Source organism: Lissotriton helveticus, chromosome 2_2, assembly GCF_964261635.1.
Source record: "Lissotriton helveticus chromosome 2_2, aLisHel1.1, whole genome shotgun sequence".
Taxonomy (NCBI): Eukaryota; Metazoa; Chordata; class Amphibia; order Caudata; family Salamandridae; genus Lissotriton; species Lissotriton helveticus.
The window spans coordinates 402,017,987-402,038,919 of NC_136060.1; positions in this window are offsets into that span (position 1 = coordinate 402,017,987).

The window sequence follows — 20,933 nt, forward strand, 5'->3', positions numbered from 1 at the left end:
GTGGCAGCAGTCAGATATGGTCTTTGACACTTTCAGAATATATTCACATATTGATGGTGGTCTAAGTTTTATTTGCTGTTTTCATCAGTCATTTCTAGTGGTATTCCCATTCATTAGCCTTTGTTTAACAATAAGTCTGACTCACTCTAGACAAGTTCTGCCACCCTAGTTACAGGGTCAGAAACGTATTTGAATGCTAGTTTAGGGTGGGAACTATTTGGAAAGTCAAACCTGAACTACCAAAATATATGCCTTGTTAATGTGTTGATTAGGCAGTACTGATATTGCAACCCTGAATGTATACATGGAAGCAGGCCACAAGCTTTAAAATAAATATTAAAATATGTTGCTGCACCTTCTACTGGGTGGATTCCAGTAAGTAAATGCAATATTTAATTATTGAACCGTCACTTAGAGTTTAACGGAGCACAACTCTTCTGTAAATCGGTGGATACCTCTTCCCATCAAACTCACAGTTCATACCTCATTGAGAAGTGGGAGGAACTCTAGGACCTTTTGACTAGCAGTCAATCAACCATATAATCAATTTTACAAATGTCCCGGAAGGCCCGCCTTACTTAAGGGGAACTTTCCGAAGTTTATTTGTCATGTTTGTGACTGCTATGCAAACAGCGCTGGTTGAGAACTTGACAGATTCAGAAATGCTCCACACATGCCTGGAGAATCCTCCACAAGTTCTAGGGAACTTTAATTTTTGTGCAGCAGATAGACGCACCCAAATTGGAGGGTACTTTCTGCAGGACATAAAATATGCTGCATGGACCACTGTGACATGGTGGCCTGATCAGCATTTTTCAGATATTTATCATTTGTGCATCATCATATAAAGTGTCTTGATTTCTTTTGATCCTGTTATAATCTAAAAAATGTACTTCATTTTTGCTTTCCTAACTGCTGAATCTGTACAGTTCATTTACAGGTATTTACATGTTGTTGTACGCTACAAAAATTAACATCCTGCAGCCTTTGCTTTTACACTCCCTGTACCCCAGCAAGATTGCCATGTTATTGTCCCATAATTCACTTTACTTTTCTGCAAAGTGAGAGGAGTTTCCAAACACCAATCCCCATGTTAAAAAAATAAACAGCAATTTTTCAGAAGAAATAGACTGACATTTGACCTCTGTCTTTGAAGCGCAGCAGATGTGACAAGAGAAATAAGGAAATTTAAAGGCATCTCTATTTATTGCCTGGACTTTTGCGTCCCACCAAAAATTGGCTGGTATATCACAATCCACAGTTTGGGAAACACTGCTATGGGCATATGAGCTGCCACGAAAGGGGCAGACCCATATCTATGGTAGTCAAGTACTTCCTAAATTGTTTCACTGCAAGTGAAGGTGATCTGGTGCTAGGTGCAGCACAACTAGAAGGGTGTTCAAATATTGCAGTGCAACCCCAAAGGACTTCTCAATTTGCTATCATTTCTGTGGCGGCTCCTCCGATATGGCGGATGAGCGTCGCCCCACTGTTTTTGAGCAGTAAAGTAAAGGAAATATAAAATGATAATAACTTTGAGTTAATATCATTTTATGTTTCCTTTGCGGGTGAGTCAGGCTACTCTGCTCGCAGAGCAGGGCAGAGGAGAAATGGTTTGCCCACTCCTAAGTGAGCAATGACTGTTTGGTCAGTCGTCTTGGTCCGCCCAAACCAGTCATGCACACCACTTTCCCCGTTCTCTATGCAGGCTGCAAAACAGCCTTCATGGAGAACATGTCCAGGCCCCCATTCCCTGGTTGAGCGTCGACCCAGGATGCCCAAGCCAATCATAACACTCCACTGCAGCGTTGTGATTGGTCATGGGAGCCTGGGTGCTTACGAATCACAATGCTGCATTGCAGCGTTGTGATTGATCAGGGGAGTCTGGCTGGTCTTCCTGTCCAAAGAGGAGAGCAGGAGCAGAGACACGGCAAGGTAAGTGTACGTTTTATTTTATTTTATATTTTATGTATTGTGCAATGCCGCGCCCATTCGCGCCCGCCCCCCCACCTGCCAGTAATGTGAACCGCCACTATATCATTTTCTAGCTTTTGGTGTTTGGAGGTATAGAATACTGCCGATTCTTGACATACGGGGTTCTTAGAAATATTTTGTTATCATGCCATCTCATATAGAAGAATATTAAATCCATGGTCAGATCTAATTTAACTCAAATGACAGTTTCATACTCCTCGTTTATCTTATTATGTTATCTTATTATTTTCCTGCAATGGTATTCAAGAATAATTGGTTACTTTCATTATACTCGTCGTAGACACAATATATTAGAATAAAGTGCATCTTTCATGCTAAAATCTCCCCTTTATCGTTTTTCTGTATGGTGAATATTTGTGCAAAAATATGTCTCGCATAAACAATATCGCCTATTATATTACATAATCGTCCCTTGCTTAAACAATAGACACCCTCCCCCATACCACAGCCTGCCAGTTGCAGGTCAGCTACAGGATGTTATATCCATAAACGATTAGATACAATTCATGTTTTACATATTAGCAAAGAGTGTTTAGAAATAAGCACTGTACTTGTATGAGATAAAATGCGTGCGCTGCCCCAAATCATAAACCTTTAAAATGCGAATTAAAACAAGATCAAATCTGTTTATTCCTTAACGAGCTAACAGGAACCATAATTACAAGCAGTAAACATAATTGCAAGATACTCTTGCCACTACTTGAAACATTATATATGCTTTGGGCACAAAAGAAGAAAAAAAATGAAACCCTAATCTTCTATAAACAAAGGCAGCCCTCAATAATGCTGTGTTCATTAAACGATATTGACAACCCTGTAAGAGCAATCAATGCTGACGTTGGCACCAAAAAGCTCCTATTTGTTTCTTTGATTTATTGGCAAAGGCTTGATATGGCTCAGCTTACAAGGAGGAAAAAACATTGTAATTAGATCCATAAGGCCTCAGATTTGGGAAGGATCTTTGTAGTGCGGAGACAATGATAATTTATTCTGAGAAGGGATCTCCGTGCACTTGATGCCATAAGGAAGGAGGCGGTGAACCATTGCTAGCAGCCTTTTAAGAAGCCATCCAACAAGGAAGATTAAACATTAGTTGATTACCGACAAGTAATTAACAATGTCAACTAAACAGAGAAACTGAATTAATAATAATTAAATCATCAACACAATGATCATCTTGTAAAGGATCCCAGGGCGGGAGGAGAGGTTAATTACTCACTGCTGGCAGAACAGCATCAAGCCGGCCGACCATGCCTCTGGATGGTGTTAAGTGCCAGACAGATAATTAATTAACATCATAATTGCAATGCAGGAAGCATGAAAATCATGAAATATTGCACAGCTTCTATTCTAATAATGTACCTGGCCTAAGTGATGCAGATTTCCATGAGCAGAATTGTGTGCTGCTTCAGTGTTTTCTGAGGACACCTCTGTTGTTGCAGGGCAAAGTGTGCTTATTCCACAAGGAAGCAGGGATGCTGGGGTCCAGAGTACAGAAACTGCCTGGCTGACTGCCAGTTTACGGAAACTGCCTGGCTGACTGCCAGATTACCGAAACTGCCTGTCTGACTGCCAATTTATAGAAACTGCCGGGCGGATGCTATTATTTTTTTACGTGCATTCGTTTTCAATATTGTGCTGTTTAACATATACTGCATGTTTCTAAATTTTTGCTGTCAGATAGGTCGTTGAGGCATGCATGTACTTGCACCACACTGATCACTAAAAATAGGAATATTTGGGCTCTGACCCACTAGTGATCCTGGTGCTAAATTTGAGGGTGAAATTAGGCTTTAGTAATGTTGATTAACTTTGCAGTATGTATGTGTTAGATCTGGGGGTCTCTAGTTGGCAGAGGTAGGTACCAATGTCCAAATAGGGACCCTCGCTTCTAGTCATGGAAAGGGGGATACAATCTTTAGATAACCCCTACTCCCCCCCTTGGTAGCTTGGCACGAGCAGACAGGCTTATCAAAGGCAATGTGTAAAGTATTTGTACCAATACTCACAGTAACACAGTGAAAACACCACAAATGGACTCCACACCAGTATAGAAAAATAAAGTATCTTTAGCTAAACTACACAAGACCAAAACACCAAAAATCAACACACAGTTCAAGAATATGATTTTAAAGAGTTCTAGGGTATGCGTCAAAATAATCCACAGTTGCGCCACGTTTAGTCCAAAGTACCTGTAGATGCACCAAAAGTTCCAAGTGGAAGCTGCAGCGTTGAAAAACAAGCGATACGTCACTCCTGAGACCCTGGGGAGGCGATGTGACAGCCCTGCTGCACGCAGCGGGCGTGTTGCGATGAATCCGGTCTGTATGGGGAGGGATGCGATAACTTGTATGGATTCCGGTGCGCAGGTTCGGTAGGAAGCGTCTCACACAGGCACGATGCGACAATCTTTGGGACGGCGACGATCTCTGGTGCGGAGACGATGCGCGGCACAGCGTTGATCTCCTCTCACGGCAGCTCGATGCATTGGCTCTGCGACGATGTTCGCAGCGACGTGATGTGGTCCGCAAGCAAGCGGTTTGCCGATCTCACCCAGCTACGACAGGCTCTGCGACGATACACGCAGCAACAGGAATCTTCCTACACCAAGTCGATGCGCTCCACAAGCGAATGATGTCTCGGTTCTTGCAGCAGCAACAGGCGCTGCGACGATCTTCGCGGCGTCAGGAATTTTCTCGCACTGTCGACGATGCGTGAAAATTGCAGATTTTCTTCTTTTCTACTTGTCCAGCTCCCCAAACAGCAGGCATAACTTCCAGAGGCCCCACAATTGGATCAAGCAGTCTAGGAAGGGCAGAACTCACTCAGTAGAGTTCAGCTGGAAGCTTGGCGTGAAGTCCTTTAGTTCCTGGGACTTTTTAACATGAGGCCAGCTCTCCTCAGGCCCTTGGAGATCTCTTCAAGCAAGGGGACACAGCAACAGCAAAGTCCTTCCCCTCTCCTTGGCAGCAAAGCAACTGCAGGTCAGCACACAAACACACAGCAGGACAGTCCTTCCTCTTCAGTCTTCCAGCTTTCCCCGTTTCAGAGGTTCCTTCTTGATTCCAGGATGCTATAATTTTCTGGGGTCTGGGTATCCCTTTCTATACCAATATTTCCTTTGTTCTATGAAGGCAGAGAGGCCTTTGCCTTGTCCAAACCAGTTCTGGTCAGTCCTGGAGCACTTTGTTTACCTGGATCCTTCTTTAGTTTGAGAGAGAGGGGCATGGTCATCAGCCGCCCAGCAGGGGGGGTGCCAGCATTGTGGAAGGCAGGCACAGCCCTGTTCAGGCCCAGGTGCTATCCCCTCCCACCAGCCTCCTGGTGCCACCCCAGCCCCTGTCTCTCACAAACCTGACAGTCAGTCAATTCACAAACAGGCAAAGGCACACAGAAAGGTCAGACAAGAAAACAGCCACTTTCTAAAAGTGCTGTTTTCAAACACTGGATTTAAAAGCCATCCTTCCTAAAAGATGGGTTATTAAATTCTGAGTTTAGGGATACCATATTTCAGTTTTCGATCTTGCTCCTATGGGAAGATATGCAGGTAAACATTATACACAACATTCCCCATTCTAGCCTATGGGCAAGATAGCCTTTCAATAGTAAAAAACGAAAATGGCTGTAATTCACCATCAGAGCATGTCACCCACACTAGTACATGCTCTACCTTTCACATACACTGCACCCTGCCCAAGGGGGTACCTTGGGCCTTCCATAGGGGTTTCCAGTGTGTACAGAAAGGGAAGGGTTAGGCCTGGAGAATGAGGACACTGGTCAGGTCAGCATGGCGGTTAGCAACTGCACACAGGCACTGCGGTGGCGGGCCTGAGACACCATTTTAGGGCTACTCATGTGGGTGGCACAATCAGTGCTGCAGGCCCTCTAGTAGCATTTGAATCACCGGCCCTGGCACACTCAGTGCACTTTACTAGGGACCTTACAGGTAAAACAAATATGCCAGTCATGGATAATCAATCATAATAAGAATTTATACAGAGAGCATATGATCTTTAGTTGCCTCTTAATGTATTTGACCAAGCCATGGCAATGTTAGAGAAACAGTTTAATGTAGAAGGCAGTCTAGTTACACAGGTTCTTCACTAGAGAACAAGAAACTGATGAAAGCATTGTGTTGTATGTGGCGGCCCTGTGTATTCTGGCATCAGAATGCGAGTTTTAGCACTTCAGCTGGCAAGGGATCAGGTTGTAGTACGTTCAGGAAAAGTTGTTAACTTTGAAAAATCCATCTTTGCAAGAAACGATTAGTATTGATAAAAGCATAGAGGTTTCTCAAAAAGCTTCCAAAGAGTTGAAACCTGACAAAGCTGTTGTGGGGGCGGTAAAAGAATGCAGAGATCAGGGAGAAAAACAACAGAGTGAGCAGAGGGGCAGTAAGTACACAGCTGCCAGACCTGAGAAAAAGATAGGTCAGAAAAGAAATCTGTGCACAAATTGTGGGTTCCCCTCGCATTACCCTAGCACTCAATTCTGTTCAGCGAGGAATGCCTCCTGTCCTAAATATAGCAAACAAGGGCATTTTGCCAAAGTGTATGGTTCCAGGGGCAGTGTCAGTACTTTTTACACTGAAGATGATAAGGTTGACCTGTGAGGGATGTGGTGAGTTCCATGAGTGATATGATAATAGCATGGTCGAAGATGAGCCTGATGATTGTGTGGATCTTGTGGTGGATTTGGTTGTTGATGGGAAGTCTATTCAACTGTTGGTGCACGCATGACCATGATCGCAGAGGAGCTGTTTGAGCGTAATTGGGTGGACAAACATCTCGAAGCACCAGACAGAAATCCTGTATCCTACGAGGGTAGGAGGATTGAGTTACATTTCTTTTAAACCATCTTAATGTTTAAGGACACGTGCATTCGGGGGGAGGTCTATGTGGCAAAGAAAGGACTTAAGATATTGGGGTTGTATCACCAGGGTCTGTTTGGAATGACCCCCAGACCAGGCACTAAGGAATAAGTGTGGTGGATTAGCATAGTCAGGGTGTCGTGTATTTCTATAGGTTCTGAATCGATCCCCCTATTCCTGACCCTATTCTGGTTAAACTAACTATCAAGTTAACTAACAGTCAGCCCATGAGGCAAGAAATCCCCCATGATGCAGATACCGTTATCTGACGCAGTCACACTACGGCACAGGAACGTGTTATCTGATTAGGTCATAACGCTTGAGATCTAATTAGACAAGCGACATTCCTCCAGCCCCTGATAAGGCATACGACGTTCTCATAACAAATCAAACCTATGACAACCTGGATAATCCGTGCGGCCATTGTTTTGATTTCACAGAGAACTTTTGCAAAAGAATGTGCTAACGAGCAAGTCGTATGACATCTTTATTGACGTACCTATGTCCATCCTTACGTCAATCTCGGCACCTTTAAGGTATAAATATTGCCGACCTTGCCCTATGCAAAGACACGCGTGGTGACAAGACGGAGCAGCCATACTTGCCGAAGCCGAGAGCAGAAGCAGACCCCGCTGGCAGCAGCCCCGCCTTCCTGACGCGCTGAGAGACGCGCTGCTATCTCAAGCCGAGAGACCCAGCACCGGCGCTTCCGGGTAGCCCTCGCAGGCAGCCTGGAATATCGAGAGCAGAGAAAGAGATACCATTCCTCATTCATCCAAACTTCCAGGTACAGAACTGAATAACCCCTCACAGAGAATTCTTTAGTTATTCACTTGGCAAAAACAAACTTAACTTAAACTGTAACTTTCTATTCCCGCCCACGCATTAGACTTAGGTCAGGTACACGGGGTAGGCGTATTTAGAAACACCAGTTGAGTACGTTTAGTCAAATGTATATGTGTATGTAAATATATTTTAATCATTTTAAACATCATATGGCTCAGAAACCATATCAATGTTTTTACAGTATTATTGTATACTATTGCTTCTAATGTATGCACTTTACTTAACTATAAGTATTGCAATAATATCGATCCATTTCTCTTGTACGAGAAAAGAGACTGATCAATAAATAACACCTTTTTATTGAACACGCCCGTCTCTTCCTTTTCTCTACATTCTGATGAGACTAAGAATGCACGTACTGACTGAGTAAAATAATTGCCTTGTGCTCACACGACTCTTGAGATTGACTCTTGATTAGGGGAGAGCAAAGTTGTCATGTTCTATGGTTGTCAGAAACTAAATCCCTTCTTGTCTAATCAGGGGAGGTAATTCTTTCCTGAACATTCGAGAAAGTTTCTAGCGAACTCTGAGCTTAGCTGGCAAACCCAAAAATTAAGTCTAGTATCGACAGTAGTAGACCTAGTTAACGTCTGGCCTAGGCCTTTACTGCTGTAGGTACTATTCCAATGCGCAGAGCCTATTGGGAAAATAGGAGCTACACTACATGGCGCCCAACGCGTTTGGAAAGGGCGATAAAACTAACGTAAGACATTTAGAGTAACTCAGTCGTGCTTTCTCACTCAGACCCCTTTTCCCATTATACTCCAAAGACGTCTGGAGTGGGTGAAAGGTTATATCCTCCAAAACCTCACAGGAGGGAACTCCTATGTATGGTTCTTGGTCAAGTCAACGTTGAAGGATAAAAACAGTTCCATAATATTGTGCATCTAATCTTTGTTCCATAAAGAAACCTGATCTGCAAATAGACATAATATCATCCTGTCTGTAAAATGGGAGACAGTGATGAAGAAAGAGAGGCAGTTAGATTAGCAGCTGAAATAGCAGCAGCAGATACTGCACTAAAGGATGCAGACGCGGATATAATACTCATTCCGGTCAGCAAAAAAAGATCTATAACCTTAAAACTTATAGAAAATGGACTGACACCTAGAGGTGGCACAGTTATATTCGTAATTGAGGCACATGAATATCGGCAGACAGAGGTATACTATACATGGATACATTTTCCAGCAGCAAATGCTGTAACAAAGTACTTCCACTATTACAAAATAGAGGTACCACCTGACATTTACACTCCTTTCGAGGAGGTGGAAGTACCACTCAAATTCCAAGAGCATTTGCTCTTATTTGATGGCGCCCTAATACATAACAATCACATTACAAGGCTCGGTCCTTTAGGAAGACCAGGAGCAACGTGGCCGGTCTTAGCCGGATACACACCACATCCAGACATCGATAGAATGCCTGCAGCGGAGCTGTTAATACAGCTAAAACAACTACTAAAAATTCATAGACAATTAGTTCAGTATGTAATGCGGACTTCAACAATTCAGCCAGCGAGTAAACTACCACAGCTGACCCCTCACCAGGGGAACACAAATAAAATTACACCACAGAACATCCAATCCTGCCTAGGTAAAGTTCCAGCTAAACGGGAACAAATACCATTCTGGTTGGCACAGAAAATCACCCAAATAGAGGCGGTGTTTCCTGACACCACCCCATTAGAAAAACACAGGATTCTGACTATATGTCTCCCAATGGGAATCGCACCACACATTGAGGACTGTGACACTTGGGGTACAGTCTTTGCTTCCATCTACACAAAAACGCACGGTGTCCCATCCATTTCGGTGATACCAGATGTGCTAAAACAAATTCAAGATGAATACGGTCCAGAACCTGCTTTAACTCTTGGTATGAAATTACTGAAAGACTTCAAGCAGGTCTCGGCTATATTACTAGCCAACATAAAAGGTGAAGCAGCAAACGTGGCGATCCGCCAGAGGTTAAAAGAGACAGATATAGCAGACCAACCAGCTGAAATAGCCAGAATCATAGAAAAATCCTATGAGGAACTAGGCAGAGATAGTCTAGGTGGAATACCAGTAAAACCGCAACTGACTACAAGTCCAGAAAAAATATTTTTTAATAATAATAATTCACCAAAAAAGAACTGGGATGGAAACAAACAATCCAATCCTAAAGAAAAGAAATTCCAGTCCAGAGGAAGGTCTCCGAGACGAAGAGAGAAATCTCCAAACCTAAGACAGAGGTCACCGCAGAGTGACCCCTCTGGGAATAGATATAACCTTAGAAATAGGGATAATATTAAAAAACCTGATAGATATCAAGACATTGATACGCGTCCCTCTCAATCTTTTCAGAATTCCTCGCAGAAATCGGAAAGAAGAGGACGATCAGAAGAGCACGCCAAGTCCAAAGACAAGGAACCTGCTCAACTAAAAAAGAAATTACAATTTCCAAAAAAGAAGGTAGCCAGTATCAAGGTAGTTAACAATGCCGAGAATACTGAGGACACAACTGAAAAACGGAGAGTGGGCTCAGACAATGCTAGACAGCGCAGCAGAGGTGAGCATAGCTCGCAAAGTCCTTATGAATCATCTGGAGACAGTGGACACGAATGAATACCTTCAAGTGGAAACTGCAGACACCAGAGTTAGCAAGCCCCACAAGATATACGAGATAACATTACGTATAGAGGGAGATAAGACTAGGAAAATTAGGGGACTATTTTGGGATAACCTGTCCAAAGGCTATGACATCCTTCTAGCTGAAAAAGACTGGCCACCAGAGTTTGTCAGGGAGTGCCCTCATGGCGAAGAAGTAATTATGCCTGCCTTCTCGAATCATATCCCGATTCATAAAAAATATACACTTGCTAGAAAGTGGGCAGTGGCCTTAGCACCTGCTTTATATAAAAATCATGTAGGATGGGATGAGGATTCTCCTCCTCACAAAATCCAGTTAAAATCACAACCTACTGCACAAAGGCAGTACCCAATTAAGCAAGAAGCTAAAAAACAAGTAAATGAAATACTAGATCAGCTAGAATACCAGGGGGTGATTGAAACTTGCACCTCACAAATGAACAATCCTTTGTTTCCGGTCTCCAAACCAGACAATTCATACCGTCTAGTTTTGGATTACCGACACCTTAACACATGTTGCAAAACTTTTGCAGTGCAAAACTCACACAGTGCTGCACTAATGAATAACATAGTGCGCAAAAAATACAAAACACCCTTGGACATCTCCAATGGATTCTTTTGTCAAAACATAGCACCAGAGAGCAGATATTTAACTGCATTCTCAGTAAATGGCACTCAAAAACAATTCGGTCGGTTAGCCCAGGGGTACAAGAACAGCCCGGGGGTATTCTCAGCGAGAGTAACAGAATTACTACAACTATATGATGATGAAGCATTATCTTATGTCGATGACATTTACTTAACAGATGATGACTTGGAGACTCACTTGAAAAGAGTGAACACCATAATACTTGGTTTCGCTGCAGAGGGTTACAAATTCAACTTCAAAAAGTCCAGAATTGCCCATCTGACAGTCCTATTCCTAGGATATGAGTTATCAAGTGAAGGCAAAAGCCTGGCAGACAATTTCCTAGAGAAATGTGCCTTAATCCAAGCTCCAAAAACACTAAAAAACCTACAGTCAATTCTAGGCTTCCTAAATTTCGGAAGAACATACATTGTAAATTACGCAGAAAGGGTCAAACCCCTTTATGATCTAATTAAACCAGACTTTAAAAGATCCAGTTGGACTCAAACACACACAGAAATTTTGAGATCCTTACAAACAGACATGCTAATTAAAACAAAATTAGAAACCCGTGATAATACACGCAACCTTGTGATCCGAGTCATCCCAGGAAGATGCGGATTCACATACCTAACCTCTAATGAGGGAGATAAGGTACCAATTGCATTCAAATCACACATGTACACAGAAGCTGAACAGAAATTCAGTAATACAGAAAAAATCATTCGTGCAGTTCAAACCGCAATAGCTAGAGAAAAAGACATAGCTGACGGTAGACATATCACAGTCAGAACAGCAGAATCAGCCTTTGAGGCACTAACAGCACCGTGTAATTTACCAACAACAACATTGAATCCGGAATGGATACAAAGGGTGAATTCAATCACAACGGACAAAGTATGGGAGGCGCTAGGGGGCGCACAGCGGAATGGCTGCCTGAACCGCAGCTCCGCCGGGCGATCATCAGCTAGGTGGTCGATGTCCGCCCTCACCCCGTTATTCCGCTCTCCAAGGCCAACATCACTCATGGAAGTTGAGGTGCGTCGGCAACGAGGGGATGCTTCAACTAAATCCCCGGTAATAACGACTTTTCACCGTATTTGATGCGGAGCTCGCTAGCTTGCCTGACAATATGGCCGCCGTCGGACAGCGGATCCCGGTGACAGGACGCGACCCGGCTTAGTCTTGCCCTCCTGCACTGATCAACGCAAGCGGAGGTGAGGATAAGCGTTCAGGGACTGTGGAGATGTGTGGCATTGCCATTCACTTCATCTACCGGCCACACGGCTTTGCTGATGTCCAGACGCAACTGCCTGACAATATGGCGGCGGGCGGCTCCGGAGCGCCGAGTCTACTGCCTTCGCGCCTAAACGCGCTATAACTGCTGCACGGACCTGTGTCCTCCGAAAGAGCGCTAACACACTGCAGACTGCTGTGTGCTCCTAGGGGCGGTCTGTCCTGGCCAAAGTTGCTACCTTCACCAACACTGCCACGTGGGCGCCTGCCAGACAGGCCAGGACACGCGACCCAGACACGGTGAGGCACACGCGGGGAGAGGCGTTCCCGCGTCTTGCTGCCTGTTGCAGGGCCCAGGACGGGGCTACAGACGGTCGCTTGCAACGCCAGTACACGCAGAGGGCAGATTACGCAAGCCGCGCCCCCCCCTCTAGAACTGTGCGGTCTGATGAGGTGAGCCCGAGCTCTGGGGCGCTGTCACGCGTGCTTGCTACACGTCTGCACGGAGACATCACGGCGGCGGCGGCGAGGGCCACGAGGGCATCTGGGGCCATCCTCAGGAAGGTGACTTCCCCCTCCACTACCATGGGGAAACCTGATAAACAACAGTCAAAGATCTCTTTCGACTCCAAAAAAGCGACGAGACTAATAGACGGGGCGGTGGAAGAGGGCGGTGCGGCCGACCCACCACCCAGTACCAATATGGAGAAGATATTGCTAGCGATACAGTCAAATCTGCAGGACATTAACGGTAAGCTTGATAACCTCACATGCAGAATGGATAGTATAACCGCACGTCAGGAGAAACATGGTGAACGGCTGGATGAGGCGGAGACCAGGATTTCCGCAGTCGAGGACGAGGCAAGGACCTCCACCACAAAATGCACGGGAATGGAACGGCTCCTAGAGGTGATCAAGGCAAAGGAGGAGGATTTGGAGGCGCGCTCGAGGCGCAATAACGTCAGAATAGCGGGCCTGCCGGAGACGACCAACACTGGGAGGATGGAGCAATTTGTTGAAAACCTATGCAAAGATCTCTTTGGAGCGGAGGCCCTGTCATCGGTCTTCATAGTGGAACGTGCCCATAGATCGCTAGTCCCCAGACCGCCACCTGGCGCCACACCGAGACCTATTGTGGCGAGGATTCTCAACTATCGAGACAGGGACACGATCCTCAGGCTTGCGCGGGAAAAGGGCAAAATCACCCATCAGGGCAACTCCCTGGAGTTTTACCCGGATCACACGGTCGCAGTTCAGCAGGCACGTAAGGAATACTCCTCCGTGAAGGCCAAGTTGCGGGAAATGAACGTTGTCTACTCCATGCTTTATCCAGCGCGGCTTCGAGTGATGTGGAAGGAGAAACCAATCGTGCTGACAACACCGAGGGCAGCCCAGGACTTTATTAAAAGAGCGCAGCGTGAGTCGAGAGAAGACTCGCAACGGGACCAGAATGGAGACTCGGATTAATGCCATTGAAGCTGGCTATCATCATGCAGCGGTGAGTTTTGTTATACTGTTCCACGACGTGAATGACCACTGGCTCACTTTTGATGGTGGTAGACGGCTCCGTCCAGGGTCATCCTCCCTGGGGAGGTCGATGTAGCTATCCCACACTTGCACTTTATCACTGGGGCAGTCGTCCGTTGACGCGTTGGGGGCTACAGTGCAACTCTGTTTTTTTTTTTGTTTTTTTTCTTTTTTTTTCCTCTTGATGATTACTTCGCCTGTAGCTGCCCCATGCTATATTTTCCAACCCACGATGCATTAATTCACGAGGCCGGAACAGGCTGCTGATGTAGCGGACAGCTGTGGGGGCTGACGGGCTCTCACCTCTTGCATTACCAATGACTTCTAACACTGCGGAGTAACAAGGCCGCTAGAAGAGTGCAAGACTCTCACGAGTGCGGTGGCACTGCCTTGCGGCACAGACTCCAGCGGTTGGCAACGCATTCCATTGTAACATTGGCGAAGGTGCCCCCTGGCCGCGCCGCACATAGTCAGGGTGGCATAGGGTACAGGGGGCAGATAGACCTTGTTGTCAGCAGCGGACATCGATAAGTGCCGTGATATCGCGGTGTTGCTCTTGTGGAACTGGGACCCGTTGTAACATGTGGCCGAGGTATTGGAGGGGTGAGGGGTGGGGGCGGGGGGTTCGATCACTTGTCTTATGTATATATCCAGTTGCTTGCAGTATCGCCGGAACCCGACCACCGGGTGTAGAGTTGTGCTCCTAGTGGACCTCCGTAAGGGTATTACCCACGAAGTGTTCTAATTATGGGCAATGTTTTGATGGTTCTATGGTTGTGGGAATTGTGCTCTGAGGGGACATGGCTTCGGCAGGTTGGGGTTGCTGGAGTGGGTGGGATTCAGGGTGGGGGTATGTTTGCCAGTTTACTAAGACCGACAACCTTGTATGTGTACTGCTTGTTGTATTCCTCATTGTACTATGCTGTCATTGAAGTGATCATTCTTTGCATTACTGGAGGGTGGATACCACCTGAGGGAGTGGCGTATGTAGAGATGGTGTTTGTTATATTTGCAGATATCAATGGGTTCTGGGAAGGAGGGTAGATTGGGCTTGAACGTTCTTACATGGAATATCAGGGGGTTCTCTAGGCCTCAAAAGGTCAGGCAGGTTTTTGCTAGTCTTAACAGATGGAACGTGGATGTAGCGTTCATACAGGAAACACACCTCGCACCGCACACTCATGCACATTTGGGGGGGAGATGGGCCGAATCAGTGTATAAAGCCTCGTATTCTTCCTACTCACGCGGGGTGATTATTTTGATCAAGAAAGGGATTCACTTTGAGGAGCGACACGTTCTTTGTGATCCGGATGGCAGATATGTATTGGTGACAGGCACACTGAGAGGCCAAAAACTGACGCTCCTGAACGTCTATGGGCCAAATACTGATGCTCCCGAATTTTTCCGGGAAATATGGGGACACTTGCAAGCACATGCTAGCGCACACATACTCTGTGGGGGGGATTGGAACGTCACGTTGCAGGATGGACTGGACCGCTCCTCCCAATCGCTAGAACAACACAAGCAATCAAGGCAAATGGTGGGTCACATGATGAATGATCTGGCCTTAGCAGATCTATGGAGGTTGCAGCACACTGATATGCCGGGCGCTACTCACATCACATCATCACACAATAGTTGGTCCAGGCTGGACTACTGGCTAGGCTCTAGGGACATGGCGCTTTGGGTTCGTAAATTGCAGGTGCTACCCCGAACGCTATCGGACCACAATCCTGTACTACTGCGGGTTGAGTTGCCCCGATACTCACCTCCCCCATTCCAGTGGAGATTCAATGCCCGTGCCCTGTCGGACACAGTCTATGTTGACACAATAACGAAAGCTATCAAAGACTACTTTGATGATAATGCGCAATCGACGGATGACCCGTGCCTTCTCTGGGAGGCGTTCAAAGCTACGATCAGGGGAGTCTGCCTAAGCACCACCGTGGGGATACTCAGGGACATAAGGGGCCAAATTAGTCGTTGTGAGAAGCACATGAGGGACTTGGAACTGTTGTATGAGACCACGCAGGATGTTTCACATATACCAGGCTTGCGTGCACTACATACGGAGCATGCAGACTTTTTGGAGTCCGAAATAAAGTACTTAGATCGCCCGCAAGTGGCCAGAGCTTTCGGGGAGGGAGGTAGGCCAGGGGGGGTGCTGGCGCGTAAAATCTGTGAGGGACGAGGACAAAAAGCGATACTTAAGGTTCACTCTAAAGAGGGTATACCACAAACGCACTCTGAAGACGTCTTGAAATGTTTTGTTGACACCTTTGGCACGCTGTACGGGTCGCAACCCACTGCCCCAGCGGAGGACACGTATGACTATTTGCGCAATGTAGCAATTGGCTGGCTATCGGATGCACAAAGGGAATACTTGGCTAGGCCCATCACAGTTGAGGAAGTGAAGGAAGTGATCGCCTCGCTTCCGAATGGCAAGGCGCCCGGCCCTGACGGGTACACCTCTGAATTCTACAAGCACTTTGTGGATATTCTCGCACCCTATTTAGTAGCCATGTATGGCGCTGCCTTCGAGGATTCGTTGCTCCCCCCCACTCTGCGAGAAGCCATGATCATTGCGCTCCTGAAGCCGTCCAAAGATCCGGAGGAATGTGACTCCTACAGACCGCTCTCCCTGATCAATGTAGACTCAAAAATCCTCGCTAAGCTGATAGCTTGTCGCCTGTCTCCATTGATGACTAGTCTGGTCCTTCCGGATCAGTCGGGCTTTGTACCCACCAGATCCACGTCACACAATACTAGATCCTTGTTCGCTCTTGCACACTATCTCCAACCATCGATTAAAGCGGCTGCGGTCATGCTCGACGCCGCGAAGGCGTTCGATTCCATTGAGTGGCGATATATGATCATTGTCCTACACCGGATGGGTTTCCCTAAACGGTTTGTACAGTGGGTCACTTTGCTCTACACAGAACCGCGCGCTAGGGTTCGGATCAATGGCTACATATCGGATCCGTTTGACATTGAGCGTGGTACCAGACAAGGCTGCCCACTCTCCCCTTTGTTATTCGCACTGGCTCTAGAGCCCCTGGCGTGTATAATTCGGCAGAACTACAAAGAGTCGGCGCTGCAGTTTGCAGCCAGGCCTCTTCACATATCACTCTACGCGGACGATATGCTTTTATACGTTCGCGACCCTGAAACCCATCTGAACCCACTGCTCAGAGAATACATCCGCTTCGGCGGACATTCAGGGCTGGCGATTAACTGGTCCAAGTCATCCATAATACCTCTGACCGACGCCACCATGCCCTTCGACGTGGATTTTCCATTGGACTGGCAGAGGGACCCGATCCGATACTTAGGGGTCATGTTCCACAGAGATCCGGAAGAGGTCCTGCGGGCCAATTACGGGGTGGCACTCTCTAAGCTTGAAGATAAGATACAACGTTGGATTCGTTTGCCACTATCATTAGCCGACAGAATCGCAATCGTAAAGATGAACGTGTTGCCCAAGCTCTTGTACCTGTTTAACAACGTCCCAATAACGCCGACGCGTGAGATCTTCCGCCGTATAAAATCCATGGTGCGGACATTGATTTGGGCAGGCAAACAGGCTCGGATTGATCTGCAGACCCTAACGCTTCCATTCGCGAAAGGCGGCTTTGGTGTGCCTGATTTTCTCCTCTATTACCTTTGCGCACAGGCGCAATATGCGGCGTATTGGTACCACGATGTCCCATATCTCGCACATACGGCCGTTGAGGAGGGTGATGCTCATCCCATCCCCCTATCTGCGATAATATCACACACGAGGCCACCGCTGCATGCAATGGACATCAACACGGTGGACACCACGGTCAAAGCATGGCACAGGCTTGGACAGCTGACCCATAAGACTCCTCTATACGCTCCGGACATGCCTTTACAGCATCACCAGGCGCTGTCAGTCACTGGTGAGAAGGTTGGGATGTCCTTGCTGAGTAGGGCAGGCATTGACAAGCTGGGGGATGTGTTTCGTGACGGTACGTTTGTAAGCCTGGACCAATTGAATTACATCCAACACCAGACTCCCATGTTCCGCTTCACGTACTATAGACTAACTAGGGCGTTGAGGGACCATTACCCAACATTCCCGGCAGAACCAGACTGTCTTGCAACACTACAACTCCTGATTACCACTACTGATCTTTCACATCTAGTGTCCAGATTATACTCAGCGGCACAAACAGAGCTAGCGGGACACACTCAGAAAGCTAAGGGGCGGTGGGATGCACTACTAGAGACTCCACTAACAGATGAAGAATGGAACACCACTTGCGCGTTAACACAGATCTTAACGCCTAACGGTAACTTAAGAATAATACATTTTAAATTTATACACCAGATTTACTACACACCAACCAAGCTGCGTAGGTTTGGCTTACAGGAGGAAGACAGATGCAAGAGGTGCAATAGGGAGGGGGCGGATTTTGCACATCTGGCTTGGGGTTGTGAGAAAGTGGCGGGATATTGGGGGGAGGTGACTACCGCCCTTGCTGGTATGTTAGAGGAAGAGATACAATGCACACCTAAGATTTGCTTACTGGGCATAGTTCCTCAATTCCGTGCATTGAAGCGTAAGTTTTGTGCAATTGCTTTATTGATGGCGAAGAGACAGGTGGCGCAATGTTGGCATAGCCGAAAGGTACCAACGAAGAAAACATGGCTGCATGATATGTCCATCTGCCGGGACAGACTACAAACATATGAGGAGCAATTACCGATGAGATCCAGACCGAGGGATATGTGGTGTTTTTTGACAGACTACCTTACTTCACTGCAGGGCAGTGAGGAGGATTAGTTACCCAACTGTTTCACCTCATGGGTGGGTTGATTAAGGCATGGGTACAGACTGGCCGAGGTGTACGTAGGGGGAACACTGAAGTGGTGGAGGGATAGATATCTAGGTCATATGAAAGGAGAATGTCAGGTCTTCAGTTGGGGAATGTTTTTGTTTTCCTTGTTTTCATCTATATCAAAAGTTAAAATGTAAGACTCACTACGCTTGACAGAAATGAGCCATATATAAGATGATGAGGGTGGTAGTACCGACAAATTACACGCTTTGCTTCATATACCACTTGATAACTACACTCTATTTGCATTGTGATAGCGAACCGGCCTCGGGGTTGTAGGTTCATGCTGTGTACTCTGCTTTGTGTCAATAAAGGTCTTACAAAAAAAAAAAAAAAAAAAAACAACGGACAAAGTATACTACTACTTTGATCCAGAACTAGAAGAATTAAAAAATCTAAAATATGAAAAGACGTATCCTCTGCCAATCGACATTCTTCCTCTACGACATTACGCCTGTGTAATCTATACAGACGGACATGCTCAACCCTCCGTTTGGGGAGAACATGCATACAACCCCACATGTGAGATAACAAAAGAAGTGTGGCGCGGAGGTAAATTAAAACCTCTATTAACAAAATCACACTCAGTAGAAACTAATTCAGAAAAACAAACTGAAATAATAGCTTTGAAAATGGCGCTAGAGAATGCGGATCACGAATTCCCGACACTTATAGTGTCAGATTCATATTATTGCGTCAAATCATATAACAGCGATTTGCAGACATGGATTCAGAACGGTTACAAAGATGACACAGATGCACCAATAAAGCAGAGACTGCTCTGGGAACAAGTAGCTCTTTTGAAAAAAGAACTACCAAAGACTCACGTGACTCACTCACTGAGTCATCAACGTGATGGCGTTCACGTTGTATGGAATTCATTGGCTGAAGCAGCCGCAGCGGCAGCCACTAAATCGGCTCCCGTAGATCGAAAAAAGCGTACATTAAAATACATTGACGGTGAAACATGGCTGGCGGTGAAAACGTCATCAAAAGGCGACTGCTCAGCGTTACCGATCAACTATCCACTCAATTACACATACATAATCGATGCAAACTCCGTCCCTTTTGCTCGAATCCCTGGAGTGGGGGATAGAGTGATTCCAAACATGGACAGGAGAAGCTTGTTAATCGCAGACGCACATATGGGTGAGGGTCTTGGACACCTCAAACTAAAAGATTCTCTGGAAGATTTACAATCACGGTACTGGTGGCCAGGCATGAGCCTACATCATACCATGTTTGTAAAAAACTGCCCAAACTGCAACAGAAATCGCAGTGGGGAGAGAAAAAATAAAATACGGTGGAATCTGACTGCAGATAACATCACCACTAAAAAGAATGGCTTGCGATTAACATATACAGGCTAGTTCCCACTTATAATGTAGATCCACAGCACTCGGCTGACGTCCGGACTGTTATACAAGATTTGCGAGTCTAAATGGCATATACGCTAAGAGCATGTTACGTTTGACCATTGTTTTCACTCAGGCAATCCAGCCTGGGGGGGGAAACATGGCCAAATGAGCACAGCCCAGCGGGAATCTTCTCACTTCCTTCCTGAGGGTATGGGATGGTGTAAAGAAAAAACCAAGGCAGAAAGCAATCTATAATGGAAAGGATATTAGGTTCGGGAGCTGGGTGGGTCAAACATCTAATAAGTGTCCAACGTAGTCTAAATAACTTGCCAAGAAATTCTCTGAAGGGATTCAGTCCGTACGAATTATTATTCGGAACTAGGATGTTGATCTCTGACCTTGATAGTCAGACTTCAGTGGTAATAGAAAAAACCTTTGATGTCAAAGACCGTTTGGCTATTTTGCAGGACTTAAACAAAACAAGAAAAGACCTGAGCAACATACAGTTGAAACAACAGCCAACAACCACTGAAGAATCACCACCTGTCCCAGCAAGACCTGTCTGGATTCCAAAAGTCGGGGATCTAGTCAGGGAGAAGATCGCGGTAAAGAAGGAATTTGGGCCTTCTTACAGAAAAGCAGTTCCTGTCTTGTCTGTCAACGGGACAAGATCAGTTGTACTACCGCCACTTGCTGGAAAAAAGGAGAACCGAGTTGTATCCATCGACCTGGTAAAACCACAACATGTGGCCGATAACAAACGGTAGGCCAAGTGGACTCCCAATAAGTAGCAGAACACCAAGGTTTGCTACCAGTACAGAGGTCCTAACAAAGAGGCTCATCACATTCGAAACGCCTACAGAAGAACAACAAGGACTATGCAACACCGCAATAGAACTCAGACCTCTGAAAACCCAAATAAAAACATTTAGCAGAGACACACCAATCTATACTGAAGTACCAAGTGACAATGCA